Consider the following 17,808-nt stretch of genomic DNA (forward strand, 5'->3'; position numbering starts at 1 on the left):
ATTTTAGGATGCAATAGGTGTATTCATTTTAATCAGCATTTGAAACTAAGGGCTTGGAAAATTTATTGTCTTCTTAAGATATCTTACATGGAAAATACCTTTACTGTGTACAGTTGTACAGTTGCACTCTGTACAACTGCTATTTCAGAGAAACATATGTCATTGTGCTGAAGAAAGAACTGTCTGTTTTGTCCTATTCTTTTTTGATGGTAGCTTTGTAAACTGACTTTAAAATCAATGACAACCAAACTTTCAACCAAGTGTTTGATTAATGCCCCATCTACTGTTCTGAGTTTCTCTTTGCTTTTGTCTGCTGCCATGTCTGTGTAGGTATTATACCTGTAATATTACCAATTCTCAACCCACCAATTCAGCTAGATAATATTCCCAGTGTAGCACTACACTTGAAATTTAAGGTGCAAATATAGGAATCTTCCAGTAACCAACACATTGTTATCAGTAAACCAGCAAACAACTCTGTTTCTTAACATTTAAAATTACTTATGTAATTTCAGTACACCTTTAAGACTGGGGTATCTAACTTCATTTTTGGTTCTGCAAACTTCAGGACTTCTGTTGGATTTTCCAGTTAAGTGTTTTACGATCAAGGAATTACTCTGCTCTGCAGCTTTTCAACTTTAATACATTTTGTACAATCACTAGGTACTGAAGCAATGCTATGATTATGTCTTCATAGCACAGAGAGGTATCAGAAAGAACTTTTTTCAGATTGCATTTGTTATTAAAGTCAACAGTAATGCTCTAAAAACTAACCTTACAGCCTATTCTGACTTGTGAAACACTTCTGTCTTTTAGCCTGCTTTGAGCTGGACAACAGAAGCCTCGTTTTCAATGTGCCACCCAAAAAATTCACATGACAATTATGAGTGTTCCTATTGATGAATTAACTAAATTAATCTAAAGAAATTCTATCCTCTTCTGATATTCCCAGCATTTAGACAAATCTCTTCACATGAAACTGCCGTTAATAGCCTCCTCAGTATGAGTCACTGATATGGGTCTATCTAGTGATAGATTTATATCACATCTTATCTCCCAGTTGCCTGAGACTAGCACTTCAGAACAGTATTGATCACAAAGGACATCATATAGGAAGTTAAGTAAACAAACAAATTTCATAAAATGATTTTTAATATGAAAAATATTTTTTGTGGAATTTGTCTACTTGCTTTCTAGAAGCAAATGGAAAAAGAGAAGGAAAAAATGGATGAACCTCCATAAAAACTATTCTCTGAGTGGTTTCCTGTCCACCTCTATAGATGTTCTACTTTTTACTTTATCCTTTTTCTGTGAACAGATGTACTTTTAAATCCCTTCTGAATTTTTATCAAAAACAACTTAAAATGGTGTTTTGCTATTTATTTAATGACTTTGGAAACTCTACTAAGCCTTTTCTGGAACTGCAGCTTCCTTCTGAACTCTTAGACTGCAACTTAATTGACAAAGGTTATGTAAGTATCTTTTTATTATTTTCTTTCTTTGAAAACTACATCTCAGCAATGCCCAGCACAAGTATCAATAATGGATAACACTATGCAATGTCTTACTCTTGGGTAAGCAGGTTGGTACATTTAATGAATCTATGCTAGCTACTCCTGATCACCTTCTTGTCATCCTTGTGGATAGAGATGACCTTCAGAATGAATCGATCATATGAGCAGATGAGACAGTTCATTTAATATTTTTGCTCATTCTTCAATGCTTGGCACTTTGGAGGTGATAAGTCTAATATGATTTTAGACAAGAGTTAAGGTCCTAGCACTATTTAGGAGAAAAAAACACATAGTTTTAACTTTCAGCATGTGCCTCTGCTATTTTAGTGGGACTTAAATGTTTACTTAAACACAATAAGAATCTTCAACTGTTTTTTTAACTTCAGTTTGAAAGATGGCACCATCTATAAAAATCAAGAGGAAAGAAGTAAAATTAACATTTCATCACCATGGCTAGGTTTCGTGAACGAAGATTTGGGGAGGGCTCTTCTCACGTTTGTTACAAGTGCGCTGGTGGCTAAAAAGGCCAATAAGAGATAGACATGTCCGGTTGCAAAAAGCACAGCAGAAAGACTCCTGACATGGTATAATCTGCAACGCACAATTCTTTCTGCATTGTCTTTTCTCCTTGAGAGTGATCCTGCGTGTGTTCTCAAAAGCATCAGCGGCATTATAGATAGTGTGTCTCCAGACCTCCTAATTGGAGGCCAGAGTAGACCAGTTATGGTGATCAATATGGCCAAAGCTGAAAAGTTGTTTCAGGGAGTCCTTGTATCTTCTCTTCCGGGCTCCTCTCATGTGGCAGCCGGTGGCAAGTTCACCATGAAGCACCATCCTTGAGATGTGTCCTGCCCAGCGCAGCTGTGTTCTCAGCAACATGGCCTCAATACTTGTAACTGCTGCCTGTTCTAGGACAGACATATTAGTCACATAATCTGACCAGTGGATGTTTAGGATTGTATGGAGACAGCATTGATGGAACATTCTAGGAGTCACAGGTGGTGGCGGTAGATGACCCATGATTCGGAACCATATAAAAGAGTAGACAACACTATGGCTCTGTAAACACTGATCTTTGTACTTTTCTTCAAGTGTTTATTTCACCAAACTCTTTTATGAAGCTTTCCAAAGGCACTATATGCCTTTGCTAACCGGTTGTCTATCTCTCCGTCAATCTTACCATCTGAGGAGATGAGGCTACCTAGGTGATTAAACTGCTGGACTGATTTGAGCTCTGATTGGCCAATGGTGATATGGGGATGATGGAAGACTTCCTGAGGTGCCGGTTGATAGAGAACTTCTGTCTTCTTTGAGCTGACTTCCAGCCCAAAGAGCTCAGCGGTGTGTGCAAACAGGATGTTAAACGCTGCAGAGCTGCTTCTGTGTGGGCAACAAGGGGGGCATCATCAGCATAAAGCAGCTCCTGGACAAGATGGTTTAAGGTCTTGGTGTGGGCCTTCAGTCGCCTTAGGTTGAAAAGGCTTCCATCAGTACGATATCGAATGTAGATACCATCCTGATCCTCGAGGTCTACCATGGCCCTTTGGAGCATCATGCTGAAAAACATTGTGAATAGGGTTGGTGCAAGAATGCAGCCTTGTTTCGCACCATTGGTTATCAGAAAGAGCTCAGAAAGTGCATTGTCGTATCTGACTTGACCTCATGGAATGAGATGATCATTTTAAGAAACTTGAGGGGACATCCTAAACGTTCCAAAATCTGCCATAGACGTTTTCTACTCACAGTATCGAAAGCCTTGGTGAGGTCAACAAAGGTTACATAGAGACCTTTGTCCTTTTCCCTACACTTCTCTTGCAGTTGTCTGAGAACAAATACCATGTCTGTGGTACTCCTGAAACCACACTGACTTTCAGGAAGAATTCCTTCTGCTATAGCAAGTATTAGTCTGTTCAAAAGTATTCTTGCCAGGATTTTGCCAACAATGGAGAGCAGAGTAATACCACGGTAATTTGAACAGTCTGATTTAATTCCTTTCTTCTTATACAAGGTGATGATGACTGTATCACGAAGGTCTGATGGTAGTTCGCCTAGTTCCCAACAGCGCACCACAAACTCATGAAATTTAGCATGGAGTGCAAGGCCCCCATGTTTCCAGATTTCAAGTGGAATTCCATCAACCCCAGCTACCTTGCCAATTTTCACCTGCTGTATGGTCTTAAGAGTTTCTCCCGGAGTAGGGGAAAATTAACATTTAGAGTCTTACCTATAGCATTATATGTTAAATGATCTCACAGTAAGTAGGAAAAAAAATCATAACTCTTTTAGTCTACTAAGCTAAAATATAAAAACTGTCGCATATTAAGTGAAACTGGGTAATCTATTTGAAACTACACACAAGTTTGTATTTATAATGAATAAAAAGATGTGTCAAAAAAAACACAAACATTAAAACTATACCATATTTCTGAAAGACTAGTTTTTCTCCACTCTCTCTAGGAATAATTGAAAGGAATTGTATCAAACATATTGTCCACATGTCCTTAGAAGTATATTTGTATGGCAGATGAAAATTAAATTGGCAGTTGTGGTGGTTTGGGCTAGGCCTTCCTTGGTGACCAGTTTGTTACCAAGGAAGGGTCCAGATTTACCCAGTATTCCCTACGATTTTTACGTAAACCAGATTATAAAAAGAAAGGAGGAGAGGTCTTCTCTCTTTCCTTCTGGTGGCTTGGAAGTGCAGGTTCCCTGCTGTCGGGTCTGCCGTGTTGGGGAGTGAGGCCTGGTTAGGCCTTGTCGACCTTGGGAGACAGAGGTTGCCGGCGATCGGTCCAGAGCAACTCTCCGTTGTCCCAAGGAAAGTGTGAGATATTTTTCTTGGTAACTCTTTTAGTTACTAGATCTCAGGACAGTAATCGGGATATATATACATATATATATATTATATATATACATATATTTTATTTTGGTTTTGTTCCTTTTCCCTTCCCCCTTCCCTTTCCCTTGGGAAATTGTATATATTTTTAATTGTATATAAGTGTAACATAGGTGTAAATATATTTATATATATCACTTTAGCTGTCTCACTCTTGTTTCGGGTTTTCCTGGTTGTTTTTCTCCCTCTTCTCCCTGAGGTTTGGAGGGGGGGGAACTCTTGTGGTAGGGTTTGGAGACTTGGCAGGGAGTCAGCTTCAAACCATATCAGCAGTAAATGCCAATAGCTTCTTGTAGAATAGAACACCATTCAGTGTCAATTCACCTCCAATATAAACAGCATTTATTCAAGCTTCTTTTTGAGAAATCCATAGAATGAATCTACTACATAGTGAAAAGTACATAATGGTGTTCGTTACACTCCAAATTTTAAGCCATAAGCTGCCCAGAGCAGTTATGTTTCATTTAAGACTTTTTAAAAGCCTTTTGGTTCATTATAACCTCAAATTAGCATCCGGAGAAAAAGTCACGCACTCTTCTCTAAGAGAAATTCTTTTAATTTAGTGAGAAAAATTTTTGCAAAAGCTTTTATAGGAGTAAAATACAACCAAGAAAAAACATTTCACTAAAGCACCCAGCACAAAGACCCATTCCACAGAAAACACCCACTAAAAACAATCAATATACCAGCTTTAGTAAAACCCAATTCATTGGTTTTAAGTTATCCACAAGAGAAGGAAAAGAGTAAAAGAAAAAAGCAGATTAAAAGAGTAAAGAAAGAGGGAAGAGAGAAGGAGAGGAGAAAGAAAAGAAAAAATGATTACTGATAAAATCTGATGGCTCACATGGTTCAGGCTGCAGGAGAGGAAAGAGCGAGAAAGGGACCTCATATGGAGTCTCCTGTATTTATATAGTTTGGTTTTCCCTCCCAGGCAGGATATCCAGTCATTGCATTCCAGAGTCAGTTGTGCTGTAGCCAGTCACAGGCTCCAGGGCTGTGGTGTGGTCAGGCTGCCAGGCAGATTTGCCTTGACTGACAGCCCAGCTACAGGGCCTTCAGTGATACCATGAGCTCTGAGAGGGCACAGCCATGTTGACTCTGCCCTGTGCCCTCAGCAGGTCTTATGTGAGCCCTTACCACGTACCTGCAGGTCTAGGCCCAGCCCTTCTCCACACACACACATACACAGAGTGAGTTGGTTCCGACCCATATCAATAATTCAATGAGATTCAGATCCAGTATCTCACAATGTTGTTTAAAAGTGTTTTACCAAATAAACAGTAGTGATAAACTACTTGGGAACTTAATGTCATGTTTTGACTGAAATGACTGTAAACCTACAAATGCTGCCCATATGTTTCATGATGTATATTTAAATAGGAATACAGAAAGACATGAAGCTTTATGCTGTGCTGATGGTACTCATCACAGTTATACCACTGGAATGTATAACAGTTTTTGTTCGCAGTATTAATGGCTACAGTTAATAAATCACAGCTTGCAATCACATCTATATGCTCTGTGTCTCCATGAAACTTTGGCCTGGGACACATGGTATAAGCACTAAAAATAAAATAACCTGAAATAATAGCAGATGGAAGAAACATTTGCTAGAGATTAATCTCCTCACTCAATGTTCATAGAATTACAGAACCATAGAATCATAGAATCCTCTGTGTTGGAAAAGACCTCCAAGATCATCAAGTCCAATCGCTGATCCAATGCCACCATCGTTACTAGTGCCACATCTAGTCTCATCTTAAAAACCTCCAGGGGTGGTGAATCCACCACCTCCCTGGGCAACCCATTCCAATGTCTGATTACTCTCCCTGTAAAAGATCTTTTCCTAATATCCAACCTAAACCTGCCCTGATACAGCTTAAACCATGCCCTTTTGTCCTACTGCTGATTGCCTGGGAGAAGAGACTGATGCCCACCTGGCTACAACCTCCTTTCAGGGAGTTGTAGAGAGCTATAAGGTCTCCCCTGAGCCTCCTCTTTTCCAGGCTAAACAACTCCAGCTCCCTCAACCTCTCCTCATAGGACTTGTGTTTGAGTCCCTTCCCCAGCCTCGTTGCTCTTCTCTGGTCAAGTTCCAGCACCTCAATATTCTTCTTGAACTGAGGGGCCCAGAACTGGACACAGTACTCCAGGTGTGGCTTCACCAGTGCTGAGTACAGAGGAGGAATCACTTCTCTGGTCCTGTTGGCCACACTGTTCCTGATCCAGGCCAGGATGCCATTGGCCTTCTTGGCCACCTGAGCACACTGCTGGCTCATGTTCAGCTTCCTGTCAATCCAAACTCCCAGGTCCCTTTCTGCCTGGCTGCTCTCCAGCCACTCTGTCCCCAGCCTGTAGCACTGCATGGGGTTGTTGTGGCCAAAGTGCAGGACCAGGCACTTGGCCTTGTTGCATCTCATGACCATTGGATTCGTCCCATCTCTCCAGCTTGTCCAGGTCCCTCTGAAGGGCCCTCCTGCCTTTCAGTAGATCAACACTCCCCTCCAGCTTGGTGTCATCTGCAAATTTTCTAATGGTACACTCAGTCCCCTCATCAAGATCATCAATAAAGATATTAAACAGAACTGAGCCCAGCAATGATCCCGGGGGGGACACTACTAGTGACCGGCTGCCAACTGGATGCAGCCCCGTTCACCACCATTCTCTGGGCCCTAATTCTGCTCGTTAAAATCTAATCAATGAAACTAAAGCATTGTAAATTCACTAAAGCTGCTAAATCATATGAAATAGATGAAACAATGAACCAGACAGCAAACAGTTAGTAAAATGAAAAAGGACTGCCCTTCAACTACTGCCATACAATATTAAGAATTAAGTACAATTGTGATTTAAGATGTTATGTGGTCACCCAGAGGGAATTTGTAATTTTTTAATGTGTCAGATCCATTGTAAACTTGGAAATGGCTGGAATGGTCTCACTCAAAGAGTTGCAGTCAATGACTTGATGTCCAGGTGAAGACCGGTGATTCCTTGGGGAGGTGGTTGAGACTGGTGCTGTCAAATGTCTATATTGGTGACATGGACAGTGGGATCAATTGCATCCCCAGCAAGTTTGCAAGATGACACCAAGCTGTGTGGTACAATTGATATGCTGGAGGGAAGGGATGCCATCCAGAGGGACCTTGACAGACTTAAGAGATCAGTCTATGTATATCTCATGAAGTTAAACAGGCCAAGCACAAATACAGGTAGGGCAGAAAAAAGATTGAGATCAACCCTCAGGAGAAGGACCTGAGAGAGTTGCTGAATGAGAAGCTCAACATGAACTGGCAATGTGCGCTTGCTGTCCAAAAAGATAACTGTGTTTTGGGCTGCATCAAAAGAACTGTGGTCAGCAGGACAAGGGAGGTGATTCTGCCCCTCTGCTCCACTCTCATGAGGCCCCCAACATAAGAAGGAATTGGACCTGCAGGAGTGAGTCTGGAAGAGGGCCACAAAGATGATCAGAGGGCTGATGCTCCTCTCCTACGAAGACAGGATGAGAGAGTTGGAGTTGTTCAGTGTGAAGAGAAGGCTCCAGGGTGACCCTACAGCAACTTTCCAGTACCTGAAGAGGACCTACAAGAAAGTTGGAGAGGGACTTTTTACAAGGGCATGTAGCTATAAGTCAGGGAGTAATGATTTCAGACTGAAAGACCATGGATTTAGATTAGATATTAGGAAGAGATTCTTTGCTGTGCAGTTGGTGAGGAGTTGGAACAGGCTGCCCAGTGAAATTGTGGATGCCCCATCCCTGAAACTGTTCAAGACCAGGTTGGATAGGGCCTTGAGTAACTTGGTCCAGTGGGAGGTGTCCCTGTCCATGACAGGGGAGATGGAACTGGAGGATCTTTAATGTCCCTTCCCACCCAAACTATTCTATGGTTGATCCCTGTTTGTGACCATTTCAGCAATGACCAGTCTTTGGAAGTATCTCTTCATTTTATGTTGCAGTAGAGGCAGAAAGTGAGGGGGTTTACATTACCAGCACATTTGTAACACTGGTAAATATTAATGGGGTAATATTAGATATGCACTCTGTGAAACTAAAAAAGGAGAAAACATTAAAACCAAATCAAACTATATTAGAACACTAATTCTTCAAATCAATATTGAGTCCTGGGCTAGTATTCTTATATAACTCAGTTATTATACTATTTTCAATTTTTTTGAGGTGACTTCTAGGAAACTGTTGAAAACTGTGCAGGAGGCAAATTAAGACAATGAAATGAAATGAATTTAAATTAAATTGAATGAAATTAAATGACAGCAGAATACTTATCAAGTAAGATTACACAACCTTTTTATAAGGATCCCCTTACAGAATATTGCATTGCAATCTGTTACTAGAAATTTTTTTTTACTTATTGCAGCACTTGAAATATCATGGAGAAGTTCAAGAGAGTATATAACACAGGTACAAAACATGAACTGTGCATTGAATGAACTATGTATCCTAGAGGAAGACAAATCATAAGAAGCCTAAAAAAATTTTATTATTTTTTTTAAATGCTATTAATCTTAATAATTTTAAAATGTTCGGACAATAAGATAGCACCACCTGTAACTGCTATTTTAAAATTCAAAAATGAAGGAAAAGAGGATATAATTCAATTCTTATGAAAAATAAATTTCCAAACATGATGTATTTATCTTTGTGGATGCATGAGTAGTTCAAATAAACAGCTAAATTATTAATTATTCCTGTTGCAGAAGGTATTCTTGCTATGATGTGAAGATTTCTAGCTATGTAATCTGTATTCAGATTCTAATGTACTCATTAGAATTATGCTTTGTTTCTTTTCCTATATCACAGAATCACAGACTCAGAATCGATCAGGTTGGAAGTGACCACAGTGAGCCATCTGGTCCAACCTCCCTGCTCAAACAGTAGCTCATGCTAGAGCACATGGCAGGGAATTTCATCCAGATGGTTCTTGAATATCTCCATTAAGGGAGACTCCACAATCTCTCTGGGTAATATGTTCCAGCGCTCAGTCATTCGCACAGTAAAAAAGTTCTTCCTCATGTTCAGTGGAACTTTCTGCACATCAGTTTCCGCCCATTGCCTCTTGTTCTATTGTTTGGCACCACCCTCTTGACACCCTCCCTTCAGATACTCATAGACATTGATAAGGTCCCTTCTCAGATGCCGCTTTTTGAGGCAGAATAGGCCCAGATCCCTTGAGGCTCTCCTGGTAAAAGAGATTCCACAGACCCTTGATCAACTTAGCAGTTCTCTGCTGGATCTAATCCAGGAGCTCCACATCTCTCTTGTACACAGTACTCCAAGTGTCTCTTTACCAGGGCTGAGTAGATCACCTCCCTCGACCTCCTTGGCAATGATCTTTCTAATGCACCCCAGGATACCATTGGCCTTCTTGGCCACAGGGGCACACTGCTGGTTCATGGACAGTTTGATGTCCACTGGGACCCCCAGGTCCTTCTCCACAGAGCTGCTCTCCAGCAGGTCGGCTCCCAGCCTTTACCAGTGCCTGGGGTTGTTCCTCCCCAGATGGAGGACCTTGCATTTACCCTCACTGAATTTCAGAAGGTTCTTCTCTGTCCATCTCTCCAACCTGTTGAGGTCCATATGAAGGGCCGCACAACTCTCTGGAGTATTGACCACTCCTCTCAGTTTTGTATCATTGTCAAACTTGCTGAGGAGACACTCTAACCCCTCACCTAAGTAATTGATGAACAAATCCAATAATACTGGTACCAGTGTTATTGAACCCTGGGGGGCACTGTTAGTGACAGGTCTCCAATTAGGCTCTGTACTGTTGATCACGGTCCTCTGGGATCTGCCACTTAGCCAGTTTCTCAATTAATCCCACTGTTTACTAATCCAATCCATGCTTCTTGAGTTTGCCTATGAGGATTTTGTTAAAGAATATATATCTCTCTGTGTCTTTTTAAATAACTGAATGTTTTAATGTTTGAATTAAATTTATACATTACATGTAAGGTTATTTGATAGAGCAGAAAAAATTGTGAAAAGTTACAATTATTGTGACATTACTTTATGGTCCCCTGGGACAAAGAAGAAATGTTAAATAAGGAATGTCTCCTATGCTAAGAATACAAGTTCTTTTGAAATTAAACAAAGCAGCATTTTTCATACCTTTCACATTCAGTGTTTCAGTGCATATCATAATCTTTCATAATAAAGCCACCTGTCTTCTATTATATCATAAGGTCCCTGCCTTTTGCCACTGTGCTTTGACAGGACTAGGAGGTACCTGCAATAAACAAGTCTTATGGATTTTTGTCTTTTTTTTCAGAATACAGAAAATTAAATTCCAGCAGTTCGTATAGATTTACCTCATGTTCATCCACTTAGCTTGTTCATGTGAAATTCAGGGATTTTTAAAGTGAATGAGGCAGACTACAATACTAACAAACTCTTCTGCCTTCGCCAGACAAATGAGTAGAAGACTCCTCAACTCATGGATAGTCAAAATCCATTGTTAAGGAGATTTCAGTCTTGTAGGATTTATAGACACACATACACACACAAATGAGACAAGGTAAAAGAATTTGCAATTACGCAGCAGCATACTGTAGGCTTTGCAGAGGTAATGTACAAAGTTAACCTGCTCTATATGCAACCTGGCTCTATATGTAAACTTATGAGGCTCTTAGAGAAGGTTTCATATTTCAGAACTGTAGGTTCAAAACAAAATGCAGAATGCTTTAGATAGAAAATTGAATTAATAGGATATTGTTGTATTAAATGAGTTCCTTTTATGAGGAGAAAAAAACCTTAGGGAGCTGATTGAGATTTGCAGTGATAAATCAACAAGATTAATGTGTTCTTCAGTGTTTTAAAAGAAAACTCTGAGAAGCGTAATAGGTTAAATTGGTTTTTATGCCAATACTCTGATATGACTGGAAGATAAAGTATTTTTTAACTGTATTATTTTCCAGAACACTGGTATGATAGTGTAAAATTTTCCTAACTTGATGTTTTCTATCTTAGGCCCAAGAATACTTCTCTGTTTTATAGTTACAGAGATTTCGTGGATAATGGTTCCAATATAAGAGAGAGGAATCAAAAAGTATTCCCCAGTGCATTTGAGGAAAATGAAGATCATAACTGTTTTGGGATGAGTGATCACACGAAAACCCTGAGGGTGTTCAAATGGGAACATTTGAAAATAGATTAATTATTCAAGATGACTAGTTGATATTATGGATTTCTTTGCTTATCTTACACATATGATTTTTTTTTTTCTGTTGTTGGATTCAGTTCAAAACTGATATCTGAATTCAAGTGTATATATATGAGGGTAAAGTATTTCAGATCACATTATGGTCAATAAAGTCATTGGACCCTGGAGAAACTCAGATCACATGTAGTACACACCTTGGTTGCTTCCCTGCAACCTTAATATTTCCATTATAAGGAGAATTTGCTTTGGTTAGAGTCTTTTCTACTTCCATGGCTAGAAAAAGCCCTTAACAGTTTAAATATCTATGTCTGCTCCTGAAATGCATCTTTCAGTGTAATTTCATCCAAAACGAATCAACTCTGTGAGCTCCAAGGCCATGCTAGCATGCAAAATAAATTGCAGTTTGTAGATACAGCTGGGAGATTTGTTGTTCTTTATTCAACAGTGTTAATGTAATTAACTTGTGGTATCTATCATTGCAACTGTGACACTGTTTTAATTTACTAGCCTATGGATATCTCTGTGCATAATCATTGAAACAGCTTCCTGCAATTATCTGTGTTGATCAAAATCAGGATTCAGCCATCTGAATTCAGTCATACCTTCTTAAAGATATTCAAGACACTCTACTGTTCCTTATACAATCTCTAGTCGGTTCAAAATAGTGTTGTTTCTCTATTAAGGTTTTCTACCATATTTGCTTAGTCCAGAACTAGTTCCAATGTGTCTTACTACAACCTAATCAATAGGAGCATGATGATAAAAGTGTCCTTGCTTTTATCCGGTTTAGGAAGAAATTTAGCATCTCTTATATGAGTCATAACTGATTATTTATATTATGAGCTTGAAAACAAGAAATAAAGACAATATTTGGTATCTCTTGGCTTCATTTTTTCTAATGGGAATTAGACATGCCATTGGTTTGTCAGTGATCAATCCATTACCTAGAGGACCTTTATAGCTTTACTTACCAACTTTATTGATATAATGTAAACAGAAGATATAATAATGTTTTGAAGTTATATACAGGTTTGTGGAGAAACAAAGAAAGCAATGGTAACATAATGAAAAATTACAATCTTCCTACAAGGACATCTTATCACACAGTTTTCCACTAAAACCACTTCAGAATGTGCCTTATTATGTAGCTCTGTAATGACATTTCAGACCCTCAAAAATGTCAGGAACTTCAACATTGGGTTCAGATGGGTTTTATACTCAAGAGAAACAGGTTCCTCACAGCTTGTGATCATTAATTTGCAAGCTATTTGTCAGTTGCATGGTAAACAGATGGAATGTACTCATCAGGGTGCAACTTAAATGTGAAACAAATTAAAAAGAAAGAAAATTTAGAATTATGTCACCAAGCTGGGAGGACATCCAAATACTTTTAACCATGAGAATTAATGGGATCTGAGGTTGATTAAAAAAAAAAACAAACCACAACTATTTTTTCCTAATCCAGCTTCTAGCTTCATTTTGTGAGCTTTTCCATAGAAAACTCTAGTTCTAGCTGCTGACTTAGTTTCAGGACAAGAAAAGGATCTCGGTAGTGAAAAATAGCTTCAAAGATATAATCCTTTAAGAAACAACACATATTTCTAACTCCTTTTTCTTAGTATGGTAAATTTTTATTCTTGGTATTTTAAATCTGAGTCAACAGCACAGTCTTCAATACATTCTCTATACTGGACAAAGGATACTAGCTTTATAAAATTGATTTAAACATATGTGACAGTGAAACTACTGACCTTACTATGAAAGCAGTTTTCTAGTCCTTTTCTGAATTGCTCTAAGATACAAACCAGCATCATGATCCTATATTCCTATGTAAACTGAATTATAATCCTTTAATCCTTTTAGTTTTCAAGCCTTTCTCATTAGCATTTAGTACTCCTCAGGACTGATATGTGAAAGCTGAAGTTTTTATGGTGGTCACCTTTTTATTGACAGTTTCTGCTTGAAACCTTTTATCTCATATAATACAGGAGAAGGTACAATAAAATATTAGAATACATACTAATAAAGCAACAGTCAGGTACATGTAAGGATTTATCTTTTCTATTTTTTTGAGCAATATGAAAGTTTATATACATTCTGCATATTCCTGTGTGTATAAGTATATGTATATGTAACAATGTATCTGTCTCTGTGCTTTTAGGTAAATAATTTATAGAGTCCTGAGGACAGATTAGCCTTCAGTTCTTCTTTTATTTGTTTTACAATTTATATTATTTTTTTTAACAAAATATATGTCTATATTAGACCTAACTTCCAGTGTACTTTATCTCCTAAATTAAGATTTTTAGTCATATGACTTGAAGAAAAAAAATCCTAACAATAAAATAAGGTTGGGTTGTGTTTGTTGATTATGTTTTGTTTTAATTTTCAAATCTGTATTTCTATTTGTAATTCTAGACATCTGGTTGAAGTGTACAATGATGGCAATTTTTCATTTCAGTATGTCATTAAGATATTATACCTGAATTTAGTCACTCATCACAAGTATAAAATGTAATTTTCATTAAAGTCAAAATCAGCTTTGGGATTTAATCTTTCTTCATTGGTTGGAAATTTTACAAAGTTTATATGAGTGATGAAATTAGAACTAATTTATCCATTTTGATATATTTCCCCAATCACATTTACAAAGATGAAACTATGTTAAATGAGTTACATAGATGAAGAAAAGAGATGTCCCTTAAGAAATTCCCCTTGATGTATATAATTAAGTGTCTTGTTAGAGACAACTCTAGTGATTTTCTTCTGCTAAAACAATATTTTCTCCTAATTTATTCTAATTAAGCAGATTGTCATGAGGTCACTTATTTGGCTGTTCATCATTCTTTGAAGTTCTTTCTATGAACAAAACACAAAGTGGCACAATTACTCCTGTCAAAGCCAAGGTTTTATACTTCAATATCGAATATATTGAAACTGTTCTTTTCTATTTCTATTATTTCAGCAGAAAAATCACTGAGCTAGTCATGTCAAGTGCTTACGAATTTAGAAAGTAAACTGCATGACACACACTGCAGAGGAGGGAACATCATGTAGCACAGGAAAGCCTCGGTAACAAAACAGAAGTAACTGTTGCACAAAACACCCCCTCTCAGGACAGGACCCTTCTCTCTGAATTATCCTCATGCCTCCATCATCGTCAGCCCCCAGCCCCAGGCAAACAGAAGGGGATGGTTTTTCAGGCAGTATTTGCAGGAGGGGAACCATCCACAGAGCTGAAGCCGGAGCAGGGGGTCATCAGTCAGTGGTCCCAGGGCAGGGGTTAAACCAGCAACACCCAGCTCAGGCCATGGCAAGACGGAGTCTGGGGGGGTCATCACGCAGCCAGGGCATCCCACTGATAAGGACAGAAATCATATTTACTGGGAAACAAGAGGTGTGTTGCAGATATCCCTGAAGACCTCAGGATGTAAATTATGTGCACTTGAAGGAAGAAACTTAAATTTAGGATTATCACAATTAGATAGACTAGTTTCCTATAAAACTTTTGCTTAACTTGCAACTGAACCAAGTTGAAATGCAAGCAAAAGAAATAGAAAAGGAAAAATCAATTGAAAAAAAATTCCCACATTGTATTGCCTGAGAATTTAAAAATATTGAGAGTCTTCAATCTAGTTGCATTGTTACTAATTCAGATAATTTACTAATAATTTTCCTGTATATGAGTAATTTCCAAGTGGAATAATTAATCTGAGAAAAATAAAATATAAGTAATGAAGAAATGTGAATAAAAACATTCCTGAAACTGTGTATTAATTATCAATAGTGTAGCCATGTGTGGGTCCTTTTTATGCAGCATTAACATCCTTGTTTTTGCTGAGGAATGAAACTGACAAAAGAAATATCAGATGTCCACACTATGAATAAAATTATATACTCTACATTGAAATTAAGGTGACATTGGCATACGACAGTAGAAGAGTGGACTAAATTTTTTTAATGTCAAATATTTTGTAATCAACTTTTGAAACAAAAAAGCTAGTGCTGTAACTACTGCTGCTAGAGCAAGCAAAATTATCATCAGTTTCCAAGATTCCTTCTTGCTAATCTAATCATATTGTTTAAATATTATTGGATAGCAACATAATCAAATAGATTACACCACCATCCAAGAATTATTTGTTAGCAGAAGATTTTTCATGATGAGTCAGACCAAAGGTTAATCATGCGCACCTATTGACTCCTAGAGTGATCAAGACCAGATATACACAAAACAATATTAGAAAAAGGCAAGCCTTACTTCTGTGGGTCTAATTCAACCCTCAGTCATCTGCAGATCAGGGAGTTTCTGAGCCAGATGTACTATCTGTGTCTTCATGGTCACAAAATAAATGTCTTTTCTATGAACCTCTCTTTCACCCCTGGAACCCATGTATACTTTGGCTATCCACAACATTCTGTAATATTGAATTCTACAGCTTATCTATACATTACGTGAGATCCCTCTGCCTTTGTTTTTAGGTTTCTCTCTACTTGTCTCCTTAGTGTTAGGTAAGGAAACCAATCCATCCACTCTAGTGACTCTAGCTTTATGTGATGTCCTTGCTACTGATGAAGATTAAAAAGATAATAACACTGAGTTTCTCCTTGATTTTTAATAATGCTTGTTAGCCCCACAGATTTTCTGTGAAGAGTTGGAATATCTCACAGAAACACAGAATCACAGAATATGATGATATGAAAGGGACCCATAAGGTTCACTAAGTCCAACTCTTAGCCCTGCACAGGACCATCCCCAAGAGTCACACCATGTGCCTGAGAGTGCCATCTAAATGCTTCTTGAACTCTGTTAGGCTTCGTGCTGTGACACTTTCCTGAGGAGACTGCTCCAGCACCCAACCACCCTTTGGTTGAAGAACCTTTTTCTAATATCCAACCTAAACGTCCCCTGACAAAACTTCAGGCCATTTCCTTGGGTTCTGTCACTGGTCACCACAGAGAAGAGATCAGTGTCTGCCCTTCCTCTTCCCCTTCTGAGGACGGGGACTGTGGACTTCAATGAGGTCTCCCCTCAGTCTCCTCTTCCCAGGCTGAACAGACCAAGTGACCTCAACCACTTTCATGCGTACTTCCTTCCCCTCAAGATCCTTCACCATCTTTGTTGCCCTCCTTTGGATGCACTCTAATACCTTAATGTCTTTCTTATATTGTGGTGACCAAAACTGCCACAATATTCAAGGTGGGGTTGCCCCAATGCAGAGCAGAGCGGGACAATTCCCTCCCTCAACCAGCTGGAGATGCTGAGCTTGATGCCCCCCAGGACATGGTTGGCCCTCCTGGCTGCCAGGGCACTGCTGACTCAGATTCAACGTACCATGACCAAGACCCTCAGGTCCCTTTCCATGGCACTGCTTTCCAGCCTCTCATTCACCAGTCTGTACTGGAACATCTGGAGTTGCCCCATCCCAGGTGCAGAATCTGGCACTTTCCCTTGTTTAACTTCCTATGGTTGGTGATTACCCAGTCCTCTAATTTGTCAGGGTCTCTCTGCAGGGCCTCTCTGTTTTGTGTCATCTGCAAACTTGCTAGTATCCCCAGTCCTGCATCCAAGTCATTCATGAAGATGTTGAAGAGCACAGGGCCTGTGGAACTCCACTAGGGACAGGTTGCCACTCTGATGTTGCTGTTTGACTGAGGGCTTGCAAAGATCACTCTTAAAAAGGAACACCCAATTTTTAAAATATGTCAGTATCTATTGTTTTAAGAGATGAAGTTTTGAAATAATTAGTTGTTAAAGTGTCAACTATGTTGCTAATTTCTTGTATTATTATCTTCTAATTTACACATATTAACTAATACATTATTCCTTTTGTTTCTGTGCTTTTATTTTTTTCCTTCTTGATTCAGTGAAATTCATTATAAAATTATTTATGGAGTAGAGGTGAGCTAAAAGACTATTTTTACTTTGTAAACTTGTAAATTTTCTGTATCTGGTGTTTCTTGGTTCATAGGAAAAAAGAGTTTCAAAATTTTGTTGGTGATGATATTTGTTAAAATGTATTTGATCTTTTCTCTTATTTCTAGCTAAAGAGATAAAACTGATGTTTCCTTGTGCTTCCAGTACATCTTTTCAAAAAGACATTAAAGGTTCAAGGAGATCTGAACTGTCACAAAATCAGTGTTAGAGGCTATAGATGGAGAGACAGCAGTTTGTGTAGAGCTTCAAAATAAGAAAAAAAGCTATTTTTCAAGTCAGTCCATTCAA

Source organism: Manacus candei, unplaced genomic scaffold, assembly GCF_025592945.1.
Source record: "Manacus candei isolate 608988 ecotype Guabito, Panama unplaced genomic scaffold, ASM2559294v1 h1tg000011l, whole genome shotgun sequence".
Lineage (NCBI taxonomy): Eukaryota > Metazoa > Chordata > Aves > Passeriformes > Pipridae > Manacus > Manacus candei.